The sequence below is a fragment of the Cornus florida genome, unplaced genomic scaffold, assembly GCF_030987335.1.
Source record: "Cornus florida cultivar Cherokee Brave unplaced genomic scaffold, ASM3098733v1 CherokeeBrave_3.0.0_Hap2_Chr07, whole genome shotgun sequence".
In the NCBI taxonomy this organism is placed as follows: domain Eukaryota; kingdom Viridiplantae; phylum Streptophyta; class Magnoliopsida; order Cornales; family Cornaceae; genus Cornus; species Cornus florida.
Window position 1 is genome coordinate 710,081 of NW_026775577.1, and position 5,442 is coordinate 715,522.

Below are 5,442 nucleotides of genomic sequence, written 5' to 3' on the forward strand. Positions count from 1 at the left end.
AGCATTTGTATGAGTTTCTTGAAGTATGTTCTATCGTAAAATACACGGACATGCGAGAAGAGGTCTTATGGCTTAAAATTTTTCCATTCACCTTAAAGACAAGGCAAAATATTGGTTTAATAATCTTAGGCCTTTTTCAATAACTTCTTGGGCAAAAATGCAACAAGAGTTCTTGAAGAAGTACTATCTAGTTTCTAAGACCAATGCTATGAGAACTTCAATTAGGGAATTTTCACATGGGGATGGGGAAACATTTCATGAGGCATGGGAACGCTTTAATGAATTGCTTAGGAAGTGTCCACATCATGACATGCCCAAATGGCAATTAGTTCAATATTTCTTTGAGAGCTTATCGGATAATTACAAGGGTATGGTTGATGCTTCCATGGGTGGCTCTTACATTGATAGGCATGAGGATGACGTGTGGTGTCTTTATGAGAGTATGAGTGAAAATTCTTTGCATCGTCCCTTATCTTCGAAGAATGGTAGAAATTCTAGTGGTAGGAAGAGTGTTGGCTTACATCAAGTCGACCACTCCAATGAAATTGCCGTCGAGATGAAATCATTAATTCAAAGGTTAGATCAATTTTTTATCAACCAAAACTCGCCGAATCAAGTATCTTCATTCCCTAACCATTCTCATCATGCATCTAATTAGACATGTATGACTTGTTCAAATGTTTTACATTCTACTTCCAATTGTCCTCATGGACATGTGCAAAATGAGCATCATGAATAAGCAAATGTTGTTTTTGCTAATCAAGGGAACAATCCTTATGGCAATCACTACAATCCTAGTTGGAGGAATCACTTCTCTTGGAAAAACTAAGGGGAGGGCTCAAACCCTTCCCAGGGTGGTTTTCAAAGGAAATACATTCCACCTCTAATGCAAGGCCAAGGTTCCCAAGGTTTTAGATCATCATACCAATCACAAGGAAACCAATTCTCTAATTCTCATTTTACTAATCAACCATCATATTCCCAAGGAAATGTTAGAAGTCCCGCTTTTGAAGAGAAAGTTTTGACCGCTTTGGGCACTTTAGAGGTAAACACACAATTATGTCATTCTCACTCTTAATCCATTGCTAAGCTAGAAACCCAAGTAGAGCAAATAGCTAGTACTTTGAATGATAAAGAAAAAGGAAAAATGCCTTTGAGTGCCCCATAAAAGCAACAATGTGTTGTGGAGACTCATTCCTCATCGGAAGGTCACACAATAGAGCATGTTAATGCGGTGACTACCTTGAGAAGTGGGAAGACTGTAGACAACCAAGTAGGTATGTCCAATGAAGAGAGTGAACCAGTGCAACCACAAGTTGACACCCGTCCCATTTCATATCATATTCCTCCTTCATTGCATGTTCATGACCATATAAATGAGAATGTGTTGAAAAGTGATTTGAAAAGTGATTTTGAAAAGAAAGATTTGCAAAATGATTTAAAAACTTCTTGTGTTGAAGAGACTTCAAAAAAAATTTCTGAAAAGGTTTTTGAGCCAAAAGCTCCATTCCCTGATGCCTTAAAAGGATCCATTTCAAATGACAAGCAAAAGGCCAAAGTAAATGAAATTATGGAAGTGTTTAGGTAAGTGAAAGTCAATCTTTCACTTTTGGACGCAATCAAGCAAATTCCAGCTTATGCCAAGTTCTTAAAAGACTTGTGCACCCAAAAGAGGAAGAACAAAAGCCAAGCACCTACAAAAGTGGTATTAGCCGAGCAAGTAAGCTCAATTTTGCAGCATAACACTCTTCCAAAGTTTAAGGACCCCGGTTCACTTACCACTTCATGCATCATTGGTGATCATATCATTAATTAGGCTCTTCTTGACCTAGGAGCAAGTGTTAATCTTCTTCCATACTCGGTATATGTCAAATTAGGCTTAGGAGACTTGAAACCGACGTCGGTGATTTTACAACTTGCCGACCGATCAATCAAAAAGCCTAGGGGTATCATTAAGGACGTTTTGATTAAGATTGATAAATTCTTCTTTCCCATTGATTTCGTTATCATTGACACGGAACCGGTCCCAAATCCTAAGAGCCAAATTCCCGTTATCCTTGGCCGTCCTTTCTTGGCAACCGCGAATGCCAACATTAATTGTAGGACGGGGATAATGAATATTTCATTTAGCCACATGAAGGTAAAGTTGAATATTTTCAATCCAACCCCCAACTCATTTGACAAGCATAAAGAAGTGAATGTTGTAGAGAAATGTCATGACCTTAAAAGTGAAGGAATTAAGTTTTTGTGTGAGACCAAAGTTCCAAAAAGTCCATCTTTAAACTTGAAACCAAAGAAAGTTGTTTCAAAATCTTGTTTTGAAAGGGCGTGGTAGCCCAAAGATTGTTTTGACCAAGGACCGAAAACGTCTTTTGAGCTTAATCCAACAAGTTCCTTAAAGAACCATTTGTTGGGTGGAGTTCAAAGCACTTATCACCCCATTGAGAAGGGGATGCACTATAAGATGTTTAATCCAGGCTAAAAGAGCCCAACGTCTTGCTAGAGACATTAAAGACTAGCAAGACATTTCGTAGGGTGTCAAAACCCTATTCATCCCTCATTTCTATCTTTAATTTCATTTCTTACGAAGTCTAGATATTGGCTTTGGGTTCATATGCATTGCTAGGAACTGTGATTAGGATTGCATGCACTTTTATGTTGAAATTGAGCATTTTGCATAAGTTCAATAGATCTCAAAATGAGTTCAATCGATCGAACTTCCTACCTATATTAAACCTGTATCCAAATCACTCTCTGTCCAATGGTTCAAACAAAACCTGCATATTTCAGCTCTCTGTCCCATCGTTCGAACTTGTTCCTAGATCGATCTAAACTTATTCGATCAATCCAACTTCATCTTGGATCGATCTGCAGTTCCAACACTTAGAAAAATTTTAAACCTGCATCCACCTGCATCCAAAAGCCACTCTGTCTCATCGATCGAACACTTCTTCAATTCTATGCATTTTCGATCGATCAAAGGTATTCTGTGATCGATCTTGGGGAGATCGATCTTTGTTCTTTGTTTTAAATTTCAAAATTTCCAAAAAATATATATATTATTATTTAATTTTTACTGTCATTTTTATTTTTATTTTCCAAAATATAAATAATAATAAAAATAATAATAAATATATAGTAAAAAATTAATAAATAAATAATAAATAATTTAAATATATAAATATTTTTCAAAAATCCTAAAAAATCCTAAAATTATTTTACTTTTTATTTTATTTTTATTTTACTTTTTCAAAAATCATAAAAATACTTTGTCTCTTAAGAGGAGAGATCGATGTCAATTCGATCGATCTGAGGATTCAGTTTGATCGATCGAACTGACAAGAGAATGTTTTTAAAAATCGATTCAGGGTCATTCGATCGATTCAACAAGAATCGATCTCAGACCCTCGTTTCCCCTTCACCGCTGCATCCCAACTCTTCTCCATCTCCGACGAGACTCCGGCGAGTATCCCACACGTCGAATCACTCTCTCTCCTCTCGGATCTTGATTCGAATCTCACCCCCTTCGCATCTCCACTTCTCTCTTGATTCCGGTGAGATCCGAACCACATCTCTTTGATTCAAGCTTAAATTTGATGCATACATGCTCTAAATGATAAATCTAAGTTGTTTTCATGATGAATAACTCCATTGATGAAGCTTTGAGCTCTTTGTATATATATATATATATGTTTTTGTATTTATCGTGATTTTGATTTGATTTTTAGAATATGGGCTGAACCAAGTGACCCAATAGGTTGATTTGTTGTGTTGATGGGCCCACGACCATGTTCGTGAAGGCCCCGTGCCATCCACGTTACAGATCTGTAACTTTTTGTGTTTCACTTCACAGTTCAATCGATCGAACTTTTTATTCGATCGATTTGTAACAGATCGTTCTCACTTATTCTTGATCAATCGAACTTGAATCGATCTCACATTTTTGTGATCTATTGAACTTCATAGATTTGGTCCACACATCTCACACACCATCCTTTGTGTTTCATGCCATCTCATACATGCCCAATGCCTATGTTTTCCACATTGGATGCATTCTATACTTATACTGTCTAATGTTTCACATCATATCACTTATTCCTTGTCACTTGCATAGATTCATATTCCCTATCGGTTTTGTCTATCTTATTTGACATACATGATTCTATGAACTGTGCTTTAATTCTTTATATTGGTACTGACTTCTTTTGCAAGTTTTGCTTTTATTTTGCAGGCTATGGCTAAGGTCAAGACTGTAGCTCGCGGATACTATCACCGTAGGGGCAGGCCGAGTTTGGATGATGAGGCTGGTCCATCTCATGCCTAGGAGCCCACTCCACGTCAGTCTCTAGCTGACAGAGGCCTACAGTCTTCAGACGAGGCATCTTCTTCATAGGGTGATGTTGAGGCTGAGCACATACCATCTCCACCACCACCATCAGCTTAGCTAGCCCAGGAGTTAGACCGACCACTATATAGATACTCACGCCTTCGAGTGGCGCACGAGTCGGTCGTCGACACAAACTTCTTTTCTCGATCGGTGCTTACCCGATCAGCATATGATGCTATATTCCGAAGGGGCATCTCAGCCATACTAGCCCCTGTCTCATACCCAGTGTACCCGAGGTTGGTCCGGATGTTCTTCCAGAACCTCCGGCCTGCCCCGAGTAACCTGGCAGAGCTGCGGACCACCATTGACGACTACCCGATCCGCATCACTGTGGACACATTGTCCAGATCTTGCCAGCATCCACACATCTGCCCTCTAGAGTTACAGGACACATATCCCACTCTCTACAGGCCATCATATGCAGACATGGCCGTTTTACTCACAGGTCACTATGCCGGTGGCGAGACCTATGCCACCCAGACCTATCTTCCAGATGACCTGTGTTTTTTCGACTCTATCCTAGTCCGTAACATCTTTATGGCCGGGCATAAGACACAGAGGTACGGTGACTATCTGACAGCTCTATACGCATTCTATACAGGGCATTAGCTATCTATCCCAGCGCTCATCTAGAGCGTCATAATGAAGCTGTATGTCGACCACATCAGCAAGGCCAAGCCCAAAAGGACTAAGTATCTTCCATTTGGCCATCTCATTACCCAGATTCTACGAGACCAGCGCTATCCCTTCCAGCCACGGGAACAGACTAAGTCTGGGGCCTGTTCCTTTAAGAAGAAAGATTGGGATAAGAGCTACAATGCTCTTATCAAGAGTCTGAGGGACGATGCTGTAGAGGCAGTTGAGAATTTAAAGGCAGAGGAGCAGGCAGCAGCAGTAGTAGACCCTGCAGCGGACGATATACGAGTTGATCCGGCTGCCATACATAGGGACATTGACTTAGAACAGCCTGCAGATGCCTCAGAGCAGCACACTCCAGTTGGGTCACCCATTCACGATGCAAAGCAGGTTCAGGATTACCATTCTCCCGCTCCAGT

At 39.9% G+C, this 5,442-nt stretch overlaps 1 pseudogene; it reads right to left on the reverse strand.

Moving 5' to 3' along the window:
• Nucleotides 1-213: 213 nt before the first annotated feature.
• Nucleotides 214-312, reverse strand: LOC132267779 (small nucleolar RNA R71; annotated as a pseudogene).
• Between the last annotated feature and the right edge of the window lie 5,130 nt (nucleotides 313-5,442).